The 24,157-nt window shown below is 37.5% G+C and overlaps 1 protein-coding gene and 1 pseudogene across 7 annotated transcripts in view; both read right to left on the bottom strand.

Annotated features, from left to right (window-relative positions):
* The window catches only part of DLG2 (discs large MAGUK scaffold protein 2), a 2,065,329-nt gene that overhangs the window by 774,992 nt on the left and 1,266,180 nt on the right, over positions 1-24,157 (bottom strand). The window lies entirely within an intron of this gene.
* LOC125080337 (uncharacterized) lies at positions 23,642-23,770 on the bottom strand (annotated as a pseudogene).

The following is a 24,157-nucleotide window of genomic DNA, read 5'->3' as shown; positions in this document are numbered from 1 at the left end:
TGGACATCCTTTTCCCCTCTCCCCCACCCAGGCCAACACTATTATCCTAGATGTGCCTTCTAGAACTCACTTCTGGACCCTATAATTTTCCATCTTCTTACCTACTATTATGGTTGTATTAATTCTACAGATCCAAATGGAATGAAAACTTATTTGAGAAAGGACAGAAGCTATTTTTCAGTCATGCTGAGGAACAACATAATGACAGTGTCCTGTTAGTACACAGCACCCCAAATAACAGGAGTTTGGCAAAGAGCCTTGGGAGGAACTCAAGTCATTACCATGGCCCTCTATTATAGCAGCCGGAAATCACCCTGCTGATGTCAATGTAATACAGCAAATATCTCTGAGGGCAGGATCCCAGCTCCCAGACACTTAACAGCCCTGAGGCACGTTCTGTACCACATGTGGGGCCCGAGGCTTCTCTATAGCCTGCGCTCTGCTCCTGTCTACTTTATCAAGAATTCTCTTGTTTAGTATCATTAACCTCCATCCTTCATTTCACAGTATTTCACAGGATATCTCTAGTTAATTTAAGGGGTATGAATAGTACCACAAAATTCTCAAAACAGACTTGGCTGTTAATGACACATATGCATACACCTAGACACACAGATGGTCTTATTTTTGTGATGGTATCTATGGGTGTATAGGACTTACACATATCTGTATATTTTAAATATTAGATATAGTCTATAAATACATGTGTAAATGAATATACATATCTATACATGTATTCATAGATATATGAATATACATATATAAATCAGCATTTTAGAACACTTATAAGAAGTAAAGAAATGTACTTTATATGGAGAGAATAAAACATCCTTTGGAAGAAAAAGTTAGTACTTTCTGGGTGAGAAAAGAGAACTTTAAACAGAACTTTAATTTTTATATGTATACATGTATATGCATGCTTACATGTATATGTATATATATACTGATAAATACATGAAAATACATTAATATGTGCAAGTATTTAGGTATTATAGGGATATTTAAATACATATCTTAAAATCTATTCACAGCACTTTCACAGGACTGAGATGGTAAAAGACAGGAAGGGTCAGGTGTCACAACACTAAAGACCCTAAAAGATACAGTATTGTAACCCCAATATTTGGGTATCCTTGTTCTTCCTAGCTAAGAATAAAGGACCTGTGAATAAGAGAGAAAATTTATAGAAATGTGTGTGAAAAAGAATGGGAGATGGTGTCTGTCTCAATTTATTGCCTTCTCATATGTCACTGGATCTTTAATTATCAGTACAGAGAGTCTATTTCAATCCTTTAAAGCATTAAATGTCTGTAAATTTAAGGCAAGTAGGAGGCTGACTTTGTTGAAAACCAAGGAAGGGAAAAGTTTCCCTTGACTGATGAAAAATGTACAAAAATTTGAAAGCATGGTTATTTTAATGTACAATTAGAGATTTTTGGTTTGAGAAATTATCATTTATGAAATGCACATCTTTTTACATGTTGGAAAAAAACTGTGACCATAAAACAAGTTTGCTTATTCTACTTTAAAACAAGTTGGCTTATTCTACTCTGTGCAAAAACTAGAAGCTAGATGTGTGTTTGTCTTCTTTGCCTATGTGAGCCTTGAGAATCTAACATAATCAACACAGAGATATACTTTAAAGGCATTTAAATGCATGCATTTGTAAAAGAATATGTAGAGACTTCAAAATTGTCAAGACTGTTTTTTCAGTTTGGAATTTATGTTAACTTTAAAAAATAACCAAGTTTCCAAATATCAGGCTCCATTTCAAACTGAACCAGTTTAATACTAAAATGACAATATATTCCTTATTTAAATCAAGATGCTGAGATGCATGATATTAATGGATCAAAAGTCACATATACGAACAGTATCATTAAGATCTAGTGACATATGATATTCTTGGAAGTACTTTTTAAAAAACTAATATTAAAATTAGAATGTACTCTCCACCTCTCAGATCATAACATTTCACTCATGATCAATAGCCACTTCTCATTTATGCTAAGATCACATTAAAATCAAGAAAGGATTTTTTTTTCTCCAAACAGTTTTTCTCTTCTTCAATGGACATTTAAGAACTATCATTCAATATTTATGACAGTGATTACAGGTGCACTTTATTTAAATTTTACAGCATTTACAGGAAGTTTTCTTCCCTTTTCTGGATGGGGCCAGGAAAAAATGAGCCAATTTTATTTCTGATAAAATGCCAGTAATTTGGGGCAAGAATAAGCTAGAAATTAAATTAAGGGAATCTGCACATCTGCTTCAGAAATACATTATAGAAGAAAGAGAGTTATAGTTTTTAATATAAATAACCTTATTGCTTCCCTATGAATAAATAAAATGTTTCGTTATTTTATTCTGAGTGTAATCATCCTCTAGTTTGCTCCCAATTATTCCTTTTGTCTGTAAAACGAATTATTTAGTATAAACAAAATTTCTTCCCTATTACTGAAAAAGTATACAGTATTATAAGAGTAAAATTAGGATAGCATACTTCAAATCACTGCTTTCCATAGCTGAAGAAATAAATGCCCTTTTATGATTAAAGAGACGGAAGGTATCTAAGTTTATTTTTTTTTTCCCTTAAAAAAAAAAAAAAAAAACGAGGCTAAGCAGGACGCATAAGTTAACAACAATTAGGAGTTAAAGTGCTGCCAAAATACAGCCAAAATAGTAAAATCATCCGAGGACTAGAGAAGTTGAACTTGGGGAAAAGTCACTGAAAGAAACTGGGCACAGCATCTTTGGACTTTCGCAGGCCACCCAGAGGTGTGAGCCCCCAAACACCTGTGAAAATGACAGGTTTTCCCAAGCCCACCATTTTCCAAACAGGCACACACCCAGTCAGCAAGGAGGACCCGGCGAAGTTTCCAAACCATGCTACCTCACGCGACTTGCTCTCAGTTTCTTCCGATACTAAGGGAAAGTCATAAGGAAAAGGCTCACCTGTGTTGGGCTGAACCAACCATGTGGGCAGGCGCAACGCTCCCCACAAGTCCCTTTGCCCTTGGAGCCCATCTTGTGGGGGCTTTTCCGAACACTGTCCCACAAAGTGACCAGCTTGGTCCTGTTTGAAGCTGGGCCCCAGGTCCTGAAGCGGGCATGGTCTGAGAATTGTACCCAAGCCCCTGAGGGCTCCTCTGCCAGCCACAAGCGCAGTGGGCATCCCTGATCAGGGTGGGGGCGCTCCTGCCGGCATCCATCCCATCGGATCCCCGGCTGCAGCTGTGTTGCTTGGTGAGGTATGCATTCATACTGCACTGATGCCTACTCTTTCCTTTGGTCAGCTCTGCACAGGAATGTCTCCTCCCTCACACCCCTTTCTTCCAGGCAGTTGTAAAAGTCTTTTTTTTTTTTTTTTTTTTTTTTTTTGGTCCTCCCGTGGATCCCTCAGTATCTTTGACAGCTGCTATAAGCAGCGCATGGTGGGAGCAGCGAGAGCAGCTCCGCACAGCATTATCTGCGGGCTGGTAGCTCTTTGTCAATAGATGACTCAACTCACAGAGCAACTTGACAGTATCCCTGCTCTAGGCAGAAGCAATCAATGCTCCACACAGCTGGGCTACAAGACTGTACACTGTGTTACAAACCCTTTTGGATGGAGCCCCACGGTAAAGAAATACTCTTTGCAATTTGGCATTCTGGCGTTTCCCTCTGCTAGATGAGCCCTGCACGAAATACAGACCTCAGGAGGGAAAGCTGCTTATCAGACTAGCAGGACCCTTCTAGGCTGAAATAATATAGGATTGGCGATTTAAAATGATGGGAAAATTAACCTGTAAAGAGATTTCCAACATTTACAGGAATCACTTATGTGGAGAGATATTTGCCAAGACACGGAGCACATCACGAGGTGACGAAGTAAGAGCGTCAATATTAACGCTCAACAACATTAATTCATTTAGAAAAATCACTGAGGTCACAGCATTATACTACAGTCCTTTAAAATTAGGAGGTTTCATTTGTTTTAGATCATGATTACATATTATAATCCGAACATATTATAATGTTTTTTAAAGCCATGAATGATTATTAATTCTTCTGATTCAAAATGAAGCAATTTTCAAAGTTCAAAACTGATGGATTGGCTTATTTTAACATAGTGTTTTTCCTTACCCCAAATTATTCTGAGGATTTCCTTTCAATACTTTACCACAACAAATACATTCACCACAGAGAGAGTCTGCATTTTAAAGTGAAACACACCATCCAACTCTACCCTCCAGTATTTTGGTTTCCACAGACAGAAATTTTCAAATTCTTTCACTGGAAAAATGAGTGAAATCTATCCAATTTAAAGCAATTGCCTTCCAGAGAGGACATGATTGTTTTAAAATTTTAGTATGATTGCAGAAGCCATACATAGTATTTTTAGTAAAGAGAAAGGCTAATTACCAGAGCATTTAGAATTTTTATTATGTTTGAAACTTTCCATATTTGTTGCCAAAATGGTCTATCCTCATCACATATCCCTAAGGGAAAAAATTTGGTTGACTGGGATACAAGCTACCATCTATGCAGCACCAAACAAAAATGAGAGAGTCCCAAGATAAAATGATTTTTTATCCCCAGACATCAGATCCACCTTCTCACTGCTGGGGCAGTATAGACCTCATTTCTGGCTGAGTTGGCAAAGTTCTTATTTCAAAGGGTAGGACTACCACATATTCTACATTTTAACACTAGAACTCCCTGGACAAATCACTGTTATGTATAAAAACCCTAAGAAGAAGGAGTAGGAGCTACTCTTCCTATGTATCTCCATAAAAGGGTGCTTTCCCAAATTCTGCACCAGGGGTTCCCATAAGTAACTTGCCTGGCAATGCAGGCATTCAAAACACCTTTGCTAAGTAATAATGACCTATATAGATAAGTTCAAAGGGCAGGCCTGGTTTGTTATGTACCTTTTTTTTTTTTTTTTTTTTTTTTAACCAGGCACCTAGCACACTGCCTGCACAGCACATAGCAGACTTACAATATATATTTTTTGGATGGATGAATGAATGCTTGGGTGAGTGCATATATAGAAGGAGAGAGACAGGCAGGAGCTGCCTGACATGTTTTGAAATAATATTGAGTTCAGCAATGCTCCAGAAACTTAAATTATTCCTTTAAGGTTAGCTTGAGTGTTCAGTGTTTAGTGAGGTGTTATGGAAATTTGCCTAAATAAATAAATAGATGAAGATTTGAACTGTTGGGTAGAAATAACAATGGCATTAACGGTCCTTTATTCCTGAAAAAAGGATTTAGGAGTTAAGATCAATACTTAAAAATAGTAAAATTAAGGCAAAGCGATCATTATGCGATGCTCAGTGGGAAAAAGGGCAGACTATCAGCCATCTCTTCCCTTCTCTGCTGTCTTCTTTCTCCTCTTTCTCCCTCCCTCTCTCTCTTCCTTCCCCCACCTTCATTTTTTATGCTGGGATCAAGGGATAATGCCTGAAGGAACTTCTAGGTCAAAATAAAGCCCTAGAGACTTCATACTTGCCTGGTGTCACCATGATGCATGGCTATACGGTAGGACTTGATGTGATATGGCAATACGATCACCCCCAAATGAGAATGTCAAGAAGTGATAAGTTTGACTCTCTCCAGTCTTATCTAACCACAGATGCTTCTCAAGTTTTTCAGGCAGATATCATTGCTCAAAGGCCCACTGCCATCTTTAGGGAACACATACCCTGTTCTCACCCATTTGCCTCTCAAGTATAAGAATCAATCTGAACAGGAATAAGTCAGTATGAATCCATTAAAATTTTGTAATGGTGTGTGCAGTTTGCAGCAAGATAGAAAAGTTCCCAGCTGGGCACTACACAAAGATATTATAAATCTTCACAGGGACCTAAATGTGTTATGAATGGGTGGTTCGGAATGAGCTATCTCTTTCCACTACAAGGGCAATAGAGTTTTTGTTTTACTAACCTCGGTATGCCATTTCCATACAGATAAATAAACACCATACATTGCATAACTAATGTTACTTTCCTCCAAAAATCCTAAAGACCATAGCAAACTTTCATGACACGTATTACAAGGCTGTACTGAAATTATCCTTTCACTTTAACATACACAACCTATATCCAGCCTCCTGTCTTCCCCTTTCCCCTGATTTTTTTTTTCTTTTCAAATATGACATTTGGCTTTCTAAGTCTGATGACAGACCACTTACACAGATAAATACGTCCAACTAGCCCACTGTACTATGAGACAGACCTACAAATTAAAGATAATTCAATTTGATCAACTGTAATTGGACAATTGTAATGACCATGAGATGACATGAAATTCTGGCCAAAGAGGAATTAGTGGTGTACAAGTACATATCCTACTTATCACTGTGATTTAACACAGGCAGATGGTGTACAGGGTAATGCCTAGATGAGATATATCTTATTGACCTCTCTTTGACCTGATACAGACTCCACAGAACCACCACTAGTTTTAATGCAAGGGCTTAAAACTAATATCCGGCTTGACTTGTTTAATAAAAAAATAGGAAAGACGAATTACTGAATAAATTGTGCCGTACTACAGCACGATGCAGACTCTGTTTTCAGAAAAAAAATTTCCTTCAGGCATTCTATGCATGGGGAAATGAAGATATTAATTACGAAAGAAGAGCTGAGTGCTTGCTAAAGAAGGACTGAGCAGCACAAGCCCCGTAGCAGTTATAAGTAATGTGGGAAATAATCACAAAATAATATAAGGTAATAGTTACAATTCTTCTTGATTTGAAACGTATACACAGTCCATTCCTGGGGCCACAGCCTGGAGATGTTATAAACGCCAACTAATATTCTTCTACATCTAATAGCCTTCAGCCTGGGCAAGCTCTAGATCTGAGCACATTCACCTTTGGAAGTAAAAGAGAACTGAGAATATTTAAAGTATTTCAGGCTTGAAAATTATTTCCCAAATCCTTAAATCAATTGAATTATCATTCTTCTAGGGCAGACACAGGCAAGAATTAAGAGGGTAGAAAGACACAGGCCAAATTGCCATAGAGATTTAACTTGGACTGAGGATTTACTAGAAAATGAAAAAAAATTTGAAAAATGTCCCCAAGTACATTCTCACTAATGTACTTGGACTTGGGTGGGTGTGGATGACGACGGGATCAGTGTGAATTAACAATGAGGCTAAACTGTAACATGGTTTTCAGGAAATGCAGATTTATTATATTCTAACACATGCAGTAACACTATTACAGAAATAAGAACACAAGTTATGTGACATTTCTTAGAGAATCTGAAAGGAATACTAAAAAAAAGGTAATAATCATTTATAATTTACATATTTTAGGAATGGCATCTAAGTGATGGACAGCACTACTACAGGAATTTGTTCTCATCCTTCAGGATTAACCGGATGTCGCTTCTGTGAAGCTTTCCAACACCCCCTGGCCCATTTGGTTCACTCTACACTGTTTGTACACTTGTCTGAGCAAATATCTTCCACGTTTCTGTCTCTCTCAGTCACCACAATGACCACCCCCACCTAAGTTAGCGTCATTTCTCTGTCAAACTGGTGAAACAGCTTCTTAACTGGTCTCTGGCACCCACCTTTACGCCTATTCATTCTCACACAGTGGCAAGAGGGACTTCTTCTAAAATGTGAAAATGATCAGGTCCTACCCTGCTTGATAGCTGTCAATAAAGTCCCATTCTCTGGGGATCTTTATCTCCACAGAGAGAACAGTCGTTAAAGTGGCTTCCATTGTCCTTAATCATGTTCTGTGTGACCTGGCCTTTGCGGCTTTCCCCAGTCTCACCCGTGCTCACACCCTTGCTCACACCCTTGCCCTGCTCTCCAACCGCACAGACCTTGACTACCCAGGCTTAGTGCCACCGTGCGCCCCTGCGCATGCTCCCTCCCCGTCGCCACAGTTCCACACAACGCCTTCAGGCTTACCTTTCCACAGCGTGCATGGACAGACAACCTCCCCAAAGCCACCCCAAGGAAACCTACAGAAAATCTAAGAGTACAAGTGAGCTTACCAGGCAGCACAACCCCAAAACAAATCTCCCAGACCTTCCTCCCTACCAGTTTGCCATCCCAAAGCCTCTTCTATTCAGAAATTCTGGAATCTTCCCCTCCATCCAGGGCTCAGCTCAAAAGTCACATTTATAAGGGAGCATTCCCAGAACACTGTCTCCCCTTTCCAGAGCAGATCATATCATCCTCTCACTGAACACTCATTTAGCACCTGGGCTTCCTGACTACAACACTTAGAACAATTGCATTAAAAACAATAATTATGCTACTACTTGTTTTGCGCCCTTTTCCCCAGACAGAGTGTAGGTAATGCCCATTAGGGAAGGGAGAGGGCTCTCTTTTGTGAATTTGCATCCTCCAAACCAAGCACAAAGTAAATGTTAGTATTTATTAAAATAAATCAAACAAGAAAGAAGATAAACTTGTCTTTCAGGGTTCATACCAACATAAGCATTTGGGTCTGTGTTCTACCTCCCAGTGTAAAATGAATAAATAAGCATTGGAACCTAAAAACAAAACAAAATAAAATTAAGAAAACAATGTGCTTTTAAGATCAGCATTTAAACGAAAAATTCACTGTGGCTGAGAAGCCTAAGTGTATTAACTAATTTTTTTGAAGAAATTTGCTAGTGATCTTATGATGTTAAGAAATTGAAACAGCTTTTGTTTATTTTAGCAAGATATTCATTCATAAAAGCTGTACTTCCTGACAGCTGGGCTTTTCTCTCAAGTGCTTTCCAATTTGTTCTCCTTTCTAGATAGATAGTGCAAAGGAGGAGAAGTTCCCCACATCAAAAGCCAGCCAGTGGTAAAGCAGGGAGCAGATCCCAAAGTACAGCCACCAAAGTCAAGCTGCTCTTAAAATATAATCCAAAAGGTAGAATGATTTCACAAGATATTAAAAGTGTGTATTAGAGAGCAGAAGTCAAGATGACATTTTCTCTTCCTCCTTCCCATCAAGTTAGAAAGTTGAAAACAAATCAAGCATTATTACTCATAAACAAGCATCCTTTTTAGTTTCTTTTTTAAAAATTGTGGTAAAAATACACAATATAAGGTCTACTCTCTTAACAAATTTTTAAGTATAGAGTATAGTATTGTTAACTCTAAGCATGATGTTGTACAGCACATTTCTAGAACTTTTTCATTTTTCATGATTAAAATTCTATGCTTACCGAACAGCACCACCCACCACCTCCCAGGCCCCTGGTACAACCATTCTGCTTTCTGCATCTATGAATTTCACTACTTTAGAAATCTCATATGATATAAGAATGCAGTATTTATCCTTCTGTAATGAGCGTATTTCAGTGGGTATAATGTCCTCACAATTTACCCATGTTCTCACACATGGCAGGATTTCTACTTTTAAGGCTGAATAATAGTCCACTGTATGTATATACTGCAGTTTGTTTATCCATTCATCTGTCAGTGGACATTTAGATTGTTTCCACCATTTGGCTATTGTGAATAATGCTTCAATAAACACAGGAGTGTAATTATCTCTGAGATCCTAATTTAATTTTATTTGGATACATAGCCAGAAATGAAGTGGTTCGAAATATGGTATATAGTATATATGGTATATAGTATATAGTACTATATGGTAATTTTATTTTCAATTTTTTTTGACAAAGCTCAATACTGTTTTCCAAAGTAGCTGAGCCATTTTACTTTGTCACCAACAGTGCATAAGGTTTCCAATTTCTTCACATCCTCACCAACACTTATTTCTGGTTTTTGTTTGTTTGGTTGGTTTGATAATGGTTATATTAACAGGTAATGGGCTTTGGGGTGCCTGAGTGGCTCAGTGGGTTAAAGACTCTGCCTTCGGCTCAGGTCATGATCCCAGAGTCCTGGGATCGGGCCCCATATCGGGCTTTCTGCTCCGTGGAGAGCTTACTTCCTCCTCTCTCTCTGCTTGCCTCTCTGCCTACTTGTGATCTCTCTCTGTCAAATAAATAAATAAAATGTTTTTTTTAAAAAAAAGGTAATGGGCTTTGTTCTTCTTTCTTGAGACTGTTTTGGCTATTCAGGGTTTTTTGTATTTTCCAAATAAGTTTTAGGATTTTTTTCTATTTCCATAAATATATTTACAGAGATTACATTGAATCTATAGGTCACTTTGAGTAGTATGGATATTTTAAAAATGTAAGTCTTCTAAAAGAGGTAGTAATTTCTCTACATTGGCCATAGCAACATGTTTTAAAGATCTGTCTCCTGAAGCAAGGGAAATCAAAGCAAAAATAAACCACTGGGACTACATCAAAATTAAAAGCTTCTGCACAGCAAAGGAAACAATCAACAAAACTAAAAATCAATATAATGAATGGGGAATGTTTGCAAATGTTAGATCCAATAAAAGGTTAGTATCCAAAATATAGAAAGAACTGATAAAACTGAACACACACATACAAACAAATAATCCAATCAAAATGTGCAGAAGACATGAACAGACATTTCTCCAAAGAAGACATCCAGATGTCCAACAGACACATAAAAAGATATTCAACACCATTCATTATAAGGGAAATGCAAATCAAAACTAGAATGAGGTATTACCTTACACCTGTCAGAATGGCTAAAAACAAAAACGCAAGAAACAACAGGTGTTGGAAAGGATGTAGAGAAAGGGGAACCCTTTTGCACTGTTGGTAGGAATACAAACTGTGCAGCCACACTGTAAAGCAGTTCATAGTTTCCTCAAAAAGTTAAAAGTAGAAATACCCTGTGATCCAGTAATCACACTACTGGGTACTTACCCTGAAAATTCAAAAACCCTAATTCAAAGAGATACATGTACCCCTATGTTTATAGCAGCATTATTTACAATAGCCAAATTATGGAAGTGGCCCATATGTCCATCGATAGATGAATAGATAAAGAAGATGTGGTATGCATCTACAATGGAATATTATTCAGCCATAAAAAAGAATGAAATCTTGCCATTTACAACAACATGGATGGGTTAGAGACTATAATGTTAAGCAAAATAAGTCAGTTAGAGAAAGACAAATACCATATGATTTCACTCATATATGGACTTTAAGAAACAAAACAAGCAAGCAAAGGAGAAAAGAGAGAAAAAGAGACAAAGCAAAAAACAGACTCTTAACTATAGAGAACAAACTGATGGTTACCAGAGGGAAGGTGGTTGGGGGGATGGGTGAAATAGGTGATCGAGATTAAGGAGTGCACCTGTTGTGATGAGCACTGGGTGATGTGTGGAATTGTTGGATCACTATACTGTACACCTGAAACTAATAAAACAACTGTACCTTAATTATACTGGAGTTAAAATAAAATCTTAATAAAAAAATGTTGTCTTCCAATCTATAAACACATTTGTATCTTCAGTTTCTTTCAATAATGTTTTGTAGTTTTCATCATATAAATATTTCAATCCCTTGGTTAAGTTTATTCCTATTTTATTCTTTTTGATGCTATTTTAAATGACATTGTTTTCTTTACTTCTTATTCAAATTATTAACTGTTACACTAGTTTTTTCTACAGAAATGCTAATTTTTGTATATTGATTTTATATATTATAACTGCTGAACTTGTTAGGTCTAATTGTGTGTGTGTGTGTATGTATAACCTTTAGGATTTTCTATAAATAAAATGATAGAATCTGCAGACAGAGACAATATTTCTTATTTCTTGTTTGTTTCTCTTGCTTTTTTTGCTCTGGTTAAGATTCCCAAGTACAACACTGAATAGAAATGTTGGGAACGAATATTTTTATCTTGTTCCTGATCTTAGAGGAAAAGCTTTTAGCTTTCCCCCATTGGATATGATGTTAGCAGTGAATTTTTCATATGTTGAAGTAAGTACCTTCTATTCCCAGTTTTTGAACATGTTTTTCATGAAAGAGTGCTGAAATGTGTCAGTGCCTTTTCTGCACCTATTGAAATAACCATGTGATTTTTATCCTTTGTTCTGTCGATGTGGCATGCCACATTCAATGTGTTCTGTGTATTCAACTACTTTTGAACTACTAGGGATAAATTCTATTTGGTCATGGTGTATGATCTTTAGTATGTTGTTGAACTCAGTTTGCTGGTATTTATGGAGGGTTTCTACACCCACTTATCAGGGATTTTGGTCTAAAATTTTATTTTCTTGTGGTATCTCTTCCTGGAGTGTTATGAGAGTAATGCTGGCCTTATAAAGATCAGTCTGAAAGTCTTCTCTTTAAATTTTTGGAAGATAGACTGGCCTTGATTTGTTTTCACATGATTGTTGGATTTCACTTGTAAAGCCATTTGGTCCTAGCCTTTTTGTTGTTGTTGTTGGAAGTTTTAATTATTGATTCCATTTTCTTAATAGTTATAGGATCTGTTCAGAATTTTCTATTTCTTCATGATTCAGATTTTGTGAATTGTATGCTCCTATGAATTTATCCATTTCTTCTAGGTTATCCAGTTTGTTGGTATATAATTGTTTGCAGTAGTCTCTATAATTTTAATTCCTGTGGCATCAACTGAAACATCTCTTTTATTTTTTATTTTATTTGAGTTATCCCTGTTTCTTTCTTTGTTAATATAACTAAAGGTTTGTCAATTTTGCTTATGTTTTTTTAAAAAAAACTGTCCTTAGTTTCATTGATTTCTACTTTTTTCTCAATTTTCTATTTTATTTCTGTTCTATTCTCAACATTTCCTTCCTTCTGCTAACTTTGGGTTTAGTGTGCTCTTTTTCTAGTTCTATGAGGTGTAAAATCTGGTTTTTTTTTTTCCATTTTTAATTTTTTTTCTTTTTCTTTTTTTTTTTAAATGTAAGCATTTAAACTTCCTGCCTAGAACTGCTTTTGTTCCTGGTTTTGGTATGTTACGCCTTCATTTTAGCCTTAAGATATTTTCAGCTTTCCAAATTTGCTTCCTTCTTTGATCCATCAGTTGGTCAGGAATGCACTGTTTAATGGAGGGTTGCTGGGGGGTGTGGGGCGGTAGGGATGGGGTGGCTGGATGGTGGACATTGGGTAGGCTATGGGCTATCATGAGCATTGTGAATTGTGTAAGACTGATGATTCAGACCTGTACCCCTGAAACAAATAATACATTACATGTTAATTTAAAAAATAGGAAAAAAAAGAATATATTGTTTAATTTCCAAATACTTGTGAATTTTCCAGTTTTCCTTCTGCCATTGAGTTCTAGTTTCATTCTGCTGTAGTTTGGAAATATATTTGGTATGATTTCAATCTTTTTAAAATTTGTTAAGACTGGGCGCCTGGGTGGCTCAGTTGGTTAAGCAACTGCCTTTGGTTCAGGTCATGATCTTGGAGTCCCGGGATCGAGTCCCAGGATGTAGTCCCACATCAGGCTCCCTGCTTGGTGGGAAGTCTGTTTCTTCCTCTGGCCCGTCCCCTCTCATGCTCTCATTCTCTCTCTCTCTCAAAAAAATAAAAAAATCTTAAAACCAAATAAAATTTGTTAACTTATTTTGTGAACTAACACGTGATCTATCTTGTAGACTGTTCTTTGTGTACTTGAGGAAAATCTGTATTCTGTTGCCATTGGGGATGGAATGCTTTGTTATATGTCTGATAGTTCCCTTTGGTTTGTGATGCTGTTCAAGTCCTCTGTTTTCTTCATTGGATATCTGTCTGGACGTTCTAACCCATTAGTGAAAGTGTGGGACTGAAATCGCCTCCTATCACTATGTTGCTGTCTGTTTCTCCCTTCAGTTGTGTAATGTTTGCTTCATATACTTGGGTGCTCTGATCTGGGGTGCATATATATTTATTATTTCCTCCTAATTGACCTGACACTTTTATCATTATATAAGTTATTTCTCTTTCTCTCTTGACAGTTTTTGACTTAGTATATTTTGTCTAAGTAAGGCCACCCCTGATCCTATTGTTACCATTTCCATGGAAAATCTTTTTTCGGGGTGCCTGGGTGGCTCAGTGGGTTAGACCTCTGCCTTCAGCTCAGGTCATGATCTCAGGGTCCTGCATCCGGCTCTCTGCTCAGCAGGGAGCCTGCTTCCCCCTCTCTGTGTGCCTGGCTCTCTGCCTGCTTGTGATCTCTCTCTCTGTCAAATAAATAAATCTTTAAAAAAATTTTTCTAAAAAAAAAAAAATCATTTTTCATCCTTTCACTTTTAGTCTATGTGTGCCCTTAAATCCAAAATGCGTCTCTTACACAGCATACAGTTTTTAAAAAACTTTTTTAAAAATCCATTTAACTCCTCTGTGTTTTATGACTGTAAAGTCTAACTCATTTACTTTTAAAGTAATTAGTGGTGTAGAAGGACTTACTATTGCTATTTCGTTCACTGTTTTCTGTCTTGTAGCTTTTTTGCACATCTTCTTTTGTCTTTTTTGGTGTTTCATTGACTTTTTTTTTTTTTTTTTTGGTAGTGACTGCTTGATTCCTTTGTCGTTTTCTTTTGTGTATCTTCTATCAGTTATTTTGGGCTTACATAAAACATGTAGTTATAATAACCTGCTTGAAGTGGATAAGCTGATAACAATTTAACTTCAACTGTATATAAATAACCTGCATTTTTACTCCTTCACAGTCAATGATATCACAAATCATATCTTTTTATATTGCACATTCATTAACATTTTTTAGTTACAGCTAATTTTATACTTTTATCTTTTAACTCCTTTAGTTCTTAATACAGAAACCATAGCACTAAACACTGAACTTAGTGCATGTCTGTGTTCGAGCCTTAATAAACTTGAAAGCTCATTTCATTATTTAAAGTCTATTGATTTAAATTAGGGGGAAGGCTCTTGGCGCCTGATCAGATTCTTGGGGACCTAACATGTGTGGTTTCCAAGTGCTGGTCTCTCACATTCTTACAATGCTAGATGTACTACAGACTCTCTTCTGGTTTCTAGGAGCATAGCAGGTAGTGCGGGAGAGTGTGGGGTCTCTAGACCAGGCAAAGGCACATGTCATCCCCTGTGCTGAGTTTCATGAGGAAGGAAATGCACGATTAATGAAAATGTGCAAAAATAACATTATGGTAGTGACTCATAACTGAAGAAAAGAGAGGGAGGAGTGGGGGGAGGAATAAAAAAGGAAGGAAGGAAGCAAGCAAGGAAGGAAGTTAAAAAGGGAGAACATAAAGAAGATGGAAAAAAGACGGAGCCAACAGTCACAAACTGAGGAAAGAAATCTCTCAAGAAAGCTAAAACAGAGTCAAGTTGAGTAATGCTATGCACAGAATCCAACTGGAATAAACATAAACGGAACTTCCTGTGACCGTGGAAAGTCTGGGGCACACCACTGAGCTCCCCTTGAAGCGGTCTACATGATTTTTGGAGTTACCACACCCAAAATTTGAGAGAGAACTAGAATTTGAGCTAGAATCTTTCTTTGTCTAAGTTATACATAATCTCTTTTTTCTGACAAATGATTTTTAATAGATATTTTCTAAATTTATCAAAAGGTCTAAAAAACCTGAGTTAAAATAAGCCAGATTCTGACTTGTCAGAGGTAATTCATCTGTGGACTGGCCTAAAGGCAGGGGTATGGATTAACAGAAATGACAGGCCCTCTTCCGGCTGAATGATTTCCTCTCCTTGGAGACTTGACATTTTAGTAAAGTTTTCCCTAATTGGCTTTGCTTTGGCCTGTGTATCTCAAATCCACATTTAATTAATCACCTCTTCCTCTGTAATTCTATATTATTTTGCTTTTTTTCCCATTCCATTCAATAAATATTTACTGAGTGCCTATTCTGTATCAGGAACTATGCTAGAGATCCAGTACTGAACTGTAGAGAGGCTAGCAATTTAGCAGAGCAGAAAGGCCCTGAAAAACAGGTGTGCTGAGTGATGAAAGGGAGACATGCAGAAACAAGATGTGGGATCTCCCCTGCTCTTGAACTTGTCCCATTATGGGAGTTTTATGATTACATGTGGGCATATTTGTCTTTCTTAGTAGATTATAAACTTCTCAAGAGCAAAGATGATTTTTTATATGTAAATTTGTACCCTCCTTGCTATTGCCTTATAATATAATTATTACTGTTCTATAAATAGTTGTTGAATTAAACTTGGACAATATGGTGCTTGGGTTTAGGAAAAATGTTTTAGTTCCAGTTCTGCCACTAACTAGCTCTCTCATCCTAGACATGCTGCTATGACCTATTAAATTTTAATGACCCCATTTGTAAAATTAAGGGGTGGACTAAAGAGTCCATGAGACCACATTTGGTGTCCACCATAAGTAAAGCTGATAATTGATGCCCTGTCCACATCTTTAGGTTTAATCACAATACCTCCCAATTGAATGTAGAAATACCAGATTTATCATATTATTATCATAAACATGTAGGTTTATTTAATTTTTAACACATAGCAAGGTAGTTAGAATATGGCATGGTGAATTTTTTTGGCTTATTTTTTTCAATTGTACATTCTTTCAATAGGAGTCTACCAAACGGCTAGTAGAAGCATGGCCTCTAAAGGCAACTGTTACATCCATCCCTCTGCCACCATCTGTTCAAAGGCTGGGACAGGCACCTTCTTTCTTTCCTTAAGAGTTCTTTCTTGTGCCCATCTAGAAGCTGAGCCTTACATTGCTGCATAAATATCTGAAGTCTGATGGACTTTCTTCCTCATTTGGAACATTTTTTCCTATATTTTTGTATAATGTGTCAAAGCTTTGTACAGCATTTATGCACCTTTTTTTCCCTCCCATTCTTTTTTCCCCCCTCCCATTCTTAATAGATGAGGCATGAGTTCTACAGCTAGACTTCTGAGTACGTATCTCAACTCCTACCATTACTAGCTTTGGTTTTGAGCAATTTCCTTAAACTTCCCGTGTCTTAGTTTCCTCATATATAAAATAAGGTTGGTAGTAGTTCCTATCTCATAGGATTGATGTGAGAATAACATGAGTTAATTTCTATAAAGTACCTAGTACAGTGCCTGTGATATAATGCACAATAAGCTTTATCTATCATCTTCCTCCTCTTCTTCCTCCTCCTCCTCCTCCTCCTCCTCCTCCTCCACTCCCCTCTCAATTACAAGTTCCAGAGACTGACATTTAAAAATTCTGCAGTGTCTATATACAGACACTCAATAAAGGTCAATTGATTTTACTTAAATGTCAGAATTCCATATTGGGACTAAACTTCTTTACTCCTATTTTTAGGGAGGGCATTTTGTCCCTGGGCCAGGTGCTAAATAGCATCACCACTAACAACAACATATCAACCCTTTATTGAGTACATATGGTGGGTCCAACAGAGATATTTCATTTGATCCTAACAACCCTACATGGTAAACATTGAGATGCCAATTTAAGATAAAGAAATTGACTGAGAAACGTTCTATAATTTCCCCACAGTCATAGTATTAGTAAGGATCAGAAACAGGAATAAAATCACGGTTTGTACAACACCATAACCTGTGCATGAAAACCTGTGCAAAATCGCATCTCCTTTTTGTGTTAGAGTTTGGTTTTTGGAAAAAATATCCTTGAATTATCTTAATACTCAAGGCAGCCCCACATATGGTATCCAGGGCAGAGGGTGGGGTGGGGGGAGCTCTGAATTTCACTGCTGTGAAATAATGTGTCTAGGGTCAGACAACTGATAAGAAGTTTTGTTAAAACCAGAATTCAAAGCTCAGTGTTCAGTGCAAAATCTCTCCACTACCCCCCTTGTTTTCACATACAACACATTTCCTTTTTAGGGATAAACGCAAGACATCTTGCCCCTCCCTTTACATTCAAAATATGGGCAAAAGACAGGAACACTTAGGAAATCTAGAATTTAAGGTTTTAAGTTTAGTGCTAGCATGAAATTTGCATTTGCCTCCTATGTTCCTATTTATGATCCTTAGGGAAAGAATTAATCAGGATTTTGAGAGCTCTGAAGAAAATGGCTTCTTAAACTTGAATGGCTGACCTGAAAATAAAGTTTTTGTCTTAATTATATTTTCTCATAGAAGTCCAGGAGCATCTGCAGTTTCTCGCAGCCAGGAGAAAGAGGTTTGAGTTTATGCGAGCCCACTTTTCTTCTGGCTGCAGAGCAGCTTTAATCAAATAGCTACAACTACCATTTATTGATCATATGCTAGAAACGTGCCAAGAAATATACAGAACCAGAGCTAATTCTTTCAACAGCCCTGAAAGGCAAATGGTTATTACTCCCATTTCTAGATGAAAAAAAAAAAAAAAAAAAAAAAAAGAGGGGTGCCTGGGTGGCTCAATCAGTTAAGCACCTAGATGAAAAAAGTTGAGGTTCAGAAAAGTTAAGTAATTGTTTGAGGTCACACAGTTAGTAAATGGCAAAGTCATGATTTAAACTCAGATAAGTCTGATTCTAAGTCCTGATGCTTCCTACTCCGCCATGTTGCTTTTCTTAAAAAAACAAAACGAAACAAAAAATGAATGAAAGTGATAGGAGTCTTTTACCTTCCATTGGTAAATACTTCAAATGTTAAACTCTGAGTCAAGTTGTGGGGGCTTTGGAAAAACAATTCAAACTGTAATTACATAAAACCCATGTTGGTAAGAACTTCAAGCAGAAATGAATTATCAGCTACTTTGGGGTCAAGTTCTTCACCACCGTATAGTGAAAATTCATCTAAACCTGCTGGGCTAAATGAAATGTGCTTTGTACAACCAAGTACCAAAGTGCCCACTGTGATACTTTTCAAGCAAATCTTTATTCTAGGCTTTACTCATAAGCCAACAAAGCAAGCATGATATGCAAAATTATCTGTGGGTTGGGTTCTGCAGAACCGATGCTGGGCTTAAGACACCCCCCTTGGAGCCCAGGCACTGACATTAAAAATACACTTGGGAGAATTCACCTGGTGCAAATTTATTACCATGCCATTAACAGTAAAACATTATCTTTTCTGCAGAAAGGTCTTTTATTTCATCCTTGGAATATGTTCTTTTGGTGTAATTTGTGCAGCAAGAATTGTACATCACTTTACATGTAATTTTCTTCATAATCATCTGCTAGCAAAGAAAAGTATAAAATCAATTATCTGATAGTTCTCCTTCCTTATTTTTACAATTCCTCATTAAAGAAAACAATATTGCTTGCCCTCTTTTAAGCAGGTAATGTATAGCCTGTCTGGAGGGCAATGGGAGAAATTGCCTGTTTGCCATCAACCTGCTTGGTGGTCTTTTCCAATTAGGAAAACTGCATATTAGAACAGCACCTCGGGGCACCTGGGTGGCTCAGTGGGTTAAGCCTCTGCCTTCGGCTCAGGTCATGATCTCAGAGTTCTGGGATCGAGCCCCGCATCGGGCTCTCTGCTCAGCAGTGAGCCTGCTTCCTCCTCTCTCTGCCTGCCTCTCTGCCTACTTGTGATATCTCTCTCTCTCTATCAAATAATAATAAAAAAAAGAATATGTTTCTAAAAAAAAAAAAAAAAAGAACAGCACCTCATTCCACCTGGAAAAAATCACAGCTGACCTAAGGGAAACCTTGACATGAATGTTCATATCTTTCTCCACGTATGGTTACTAGGGCATGTGGGCAGGCTCTTTTTCAGCCTCAGAAAGTACCAGACCATTTGGGATGGAAAATGAATTAACAGCAGTAAAACAAATCTTTCCAGGAGGGAGCATCCAACAGGAAGTCCCTATTATAGAGCTGCAGTGTAGGGTTTTGATAAGACCCAGCAGTACCCACGTGAATGGCTACGCGGGAGTTGTGCACTCGTGACCACCATTTCCATTCCTGCACACTTTTCTGATATCTCCATGACTTTCCCTATCTACTGCCTTTTGGCTATTCACATGAGAAGCCCCTAATGCTTTATAAAGAACATTACAAGGATAAATGGGAAGGACTGATACTCCTCTGACACCTCGTTCAAGGAAACGTCTTTAAAAAATTGCCCAAAGTGTTTCTAAAATTAAATTGTGCTGTTAAACATCTGTATTCCAAATGGTTCCCCAACAAGTGAAAACACAATTGCTTTTGCTTTAAATTAGGCTCTATCTAAAGTATGCTCTCTTATGATCTAGGGCTTTGTCAACCGTTGGGTTTGGTCCGTGACTGACTTGGCATTCAGACAACAGTTTCTTCTTTGTGACATTGCTGATCTCTGCTATATCCTTCTACTGGACCAGAAAGGAGTTGGCTCCTTTTCAAAGGTAATCTAACACAATCACTTCTGGTTCCTAATAACTTTGGCAGTACAATTAAGTAACAGAAAAGTAAAAGGCTAATGACACTTTTGTCTTAAAGCTAAGCTCTTTAAGTGAGAATGAAGAAACCCACATAAGAATAACATTTACAAAACAGATCTGTTTCTAAACAGAAAGGGGACCATAGTAACGATAACCACCATAACAATAACCACAGACAGAGATCACAAGTAGGCAAAGAAGCAGGCAGAGAGAGAGAGAGAGGAGGAAGCAAGGCTCCCTGCTGAGCAGAGAGCCCGATGCGGTGCTCCATCCCAGGACACTGGGATCATGACCTGAGCCGAAGGCAGAGGCTTTAACCCACTGAGCCACCCAGGTGCCCCTCGCCACCATAATCTTAACACTAAAATCCATAACGCTTATCTTTACGTTTTAGTTCTCTGAAAGTCAGTTCTATGAGCCTTTTTAAATCTCTAATCCACATAAGACCACACATACTGGGAATCTGAGCGTATGAGGTCTTACATAAATCATTTAAACCTTAAAAATGCCTGAGGATGTTACTGGCACAGATATGGCAACACTTTTAAAAAGAATGATGGGGTTCAGAGAAACAGACCTGGGCTGTATATATGAGCATGTGTGGGGTAGGGGTGGGGATGAAGAAGGAGGTGATGGTGAGAGATATTTGCTACCAAACTATAGGACTGGCACAGAGATGGGATACTTCCCCATGTCCTTCAGGCTGGCATGTTCCCACAACACTGGAATATTAAACAGCTTCCCAGAGCAGAAGACTCTGGGACCTTCACTAAATCAATATTTAAGTTGAAAATTATCCTCACAGTCTCCTCTAGATTATGCCAATCTTATATTTCAGTATCCTAGAATCTCAAGAGTCAGGATGGAATCATCAGCTTTTGTTGTTGAAATCCTGAAATCTTCAGCTTTAACACTAACTTCTGAGTTCTGATCTACATTATGGACATCTGAGGGGATATTCTGATGCATTCTGCTAGTTCTTCTACATGACTGAAGTGCTATTCTTACTAGCAGATATGGGTGTATTAATTTACCAGAAAGAAATGGCACATGACATAGCTTTCAAGCATAGCGCTGCCTGCTGACATTATCAGTTCTCAAATGCAGCAAACCATTAAAATAGTTGAAATCTATTTGTCCAGAACATTAAGGACTAAAGAGAAGAAACAGTAGGGATAGAGAATTTTATTAGTTTGTTCAATAAATTAACAGCATGTCTACTGTAATCCAACACTGTGCCTGGATATTCAGTTTACAGCAGTGTATAAGAAAGACCCTCGAATAAGTAACCAGAGACATATGACTTAATTAGAACCTTGATAATAGTGATAAAGGAGATGTTTAGAAGCTATCAGAATGTGTAAGACAGGCTTAAGGGACAGTTTCTCTGAGTAAATAACATTTTAACCGAGAAAGCTATTGTATATTAAAGTTAAATCCATTCTACTCTTGATCAACTTGGCAAATAAAATCGGAGTGTGTAAAATTAATTTACAGCCTGAAATGTATACACCTCCACATGAAAAAAAATATATTTCAAAACACAAATAGTTAAAATTTACAGCCCTAAATGTAGGTGTCCTTATTATTTAAAACTGATGCTAGCCAGAACCAACTCACAGTCTTATAGTCTAAGTAAAATACTTTACTAAAAAAAGTAAGAATAAAGCAAAAGGCAAGTAAGACAGAGAGAAAAAAAAAGAAAGGAAAAGAGAAGGAAAGAAGGGATGGAGGGAAAAGTGGGCAATAGTTTCACACAGCTTCAAAAATACAAAATAAGTTTACATCATTATTGCCTCCTTCACTGGCAGCAACATTATACTGCTTAGATAAACTGAATTAACACAAAACAAAACAAAAAGAACAAAAAACAAAACAATCCCCCCCAAAATTTAAAAAAAAAATTTTAAAAAACAGATCTCTCTTATTTTGATAAAAAGATATGTGCCAGCTGGGAACTTCTAAAATATTTACTGCATAAAAGCATGGCACTACTGACAGAGCTCTGAAGAATTCTGGACCAAACACCTGAGCTGACATGACCCTTCTCAAGTAGTGTGGACATGCTGAAGATTGAGGTTTTCCAAGTGTCTCCAATTCTTTCAACCTGGACTTTGTATATTATTTCTAACTCTCTCCCTTGATTGCTAATAATGACCTTTGACTCACTGGGTATGTAAAAGTTCAGAGGAGGGAGGAAAGGATTGGAATCTCAGCTCCGTCATAGATCAGCTGTGGGACTTCAGATAAGTCACTTTCCCTCTCTCAGCCTCAGTCATCCCATCTGGGATATGAAGGTGATCCTTACCTCTTACGATTGTTGTGAGGAATAGATTAGGTAATGCTTGTGATTCACTTAGCATCATGCCCTTTCAATATATTGCAAGGGTTCAAAATTTAGGGTTCTTTGTGGGAACAGTGATCGATTATGGTGATGATGATGACGACGATGATGATGATGATGAAGGAGATGATGATGAAGGAGATGATGGTGACTATGGAAAAGCCTACCACAATGGCAAGGCTGGATTAAGACATTTAATAACCCTAAGACCTGAAAATATCACTAGCCTTACCAATGTAATTAAAAATATGTTTTATTCTTTTAATTAATGTGATGCATATATATGCTACAATTGACATCGTTTCTTTCTAGATCTTTCTAATTGCAAAATTTGGGGTCTGCTTACCAAAGGGCCTGTCTTACATCTTAGGTGCCCATACTCTGCTAGTTCTCTAAGCACACCCTTAGTTTGTCTATCTGATAATTCAATACCATACAACACAATGAATGGGGAGACGTTAGAAAATAAAATCAAAGAAGGTGATTTCTCTGATTAAATGTGACAGCAATTGGAGAACAGCTGTTATAGCCTCCTGATGAATAACTTTTTGACTTCTTGAGTGCCATCCTCCCTGTTCCCCAGTCTTTACAATAAATCCAGTGTCTTTTGTGCCTGATTCCTTTCAGTTTCTCCTAGACATTTTCAACCCTCACTTAGCCCCATGCCTGCTTGTCATGCCACACAAGAGTACCTACCCAGGAAGTGACCAGAACTCATAAAGTCTGATCCCTTGCTTCCAATGACAGTTTGGCCTCACAGATTCCTCTTACCAGCACTACTGAGCCCCATGATGGTCACACAGATCAACATCGTCTCCTCGCTTCTGATTTTTGACCCATTTCATTGGCTCTCCTCGGCTCCCTCTGGTGGATCATCATCTCTACTGCTAAGCCCCAAGTCAGCCACCACATTAAATGACCAGCATGGCTCACCAGGATCCAAGTCTGGGAAGACAGCTAGTCTTCCCACCCTGAAGCAAGCCTATGGTGATGCAGCTCTTCTAGGTTGGAGAGATGTGGAAAATGGATGACTATAGCAAGAGGGAAGGAGGAGAATATAATCTTGATGAATTTGCTGAGTGGAGGTGTAACTGAGATTCCTCGAACTGAATATTCTTCCTCACACATCTCAATTTCAAAACGCAATCCAAAGGAAAACAAGCATATAACACCCCCCACGTATGTACACTCTGTATACATACATATATTTACATATATATACATTTTAATTAGCAATAATCACGCCTCGGATAAACCTCATTGGCTACAATACTGCCACTGCGCAAAGCTACATATATATACATTTTAAAACTTTTTGTGATCTTGATTTAAAAAATCCATTTGTGAGGTTTTAATATAGTTAACATGATTGAATCTGAACATACTTTACAAGAATAATTTTCTTTCCCCTTTGTTTTAGCATTTTAATATATGCATATTTTATATGAATATGTATAACTGTATTAAACTCTATAAGCTTTAGTTTTCTTACATATAAAATCGGGCTTCATAGTATTATCTGTCTCATAGAAATGTTGTGAGACAATAGATACGAGACACTGATTAACACAGCTAATAAAAGGGGAACACAGGATCCAAACCCATTTAATCTGATCTCAAAGCAGTGCCCATGGCTAGTTCACGATGGTGAGTACTCAATAAAAGTTGGCTATCATT

This window comes from Lutra lutra, chromosome 10 (assembly GCF_902655055.1).
Source record: "Lutra lutra chromosome 10, mLutLut1.2, whole genome shotgun sequence".
Classification (NCBI taxonomy): Eukaryota; Metazoa; Chordata; class Mammalia; order Carnivora; family Mustelidae; genus Lutra; species Lutra lutra.
The sequence above is the reverse complement of the archived record's forward strand: the minus strand, read 5'-3'. Positions and strand labels throughout refer to the sequence as shown.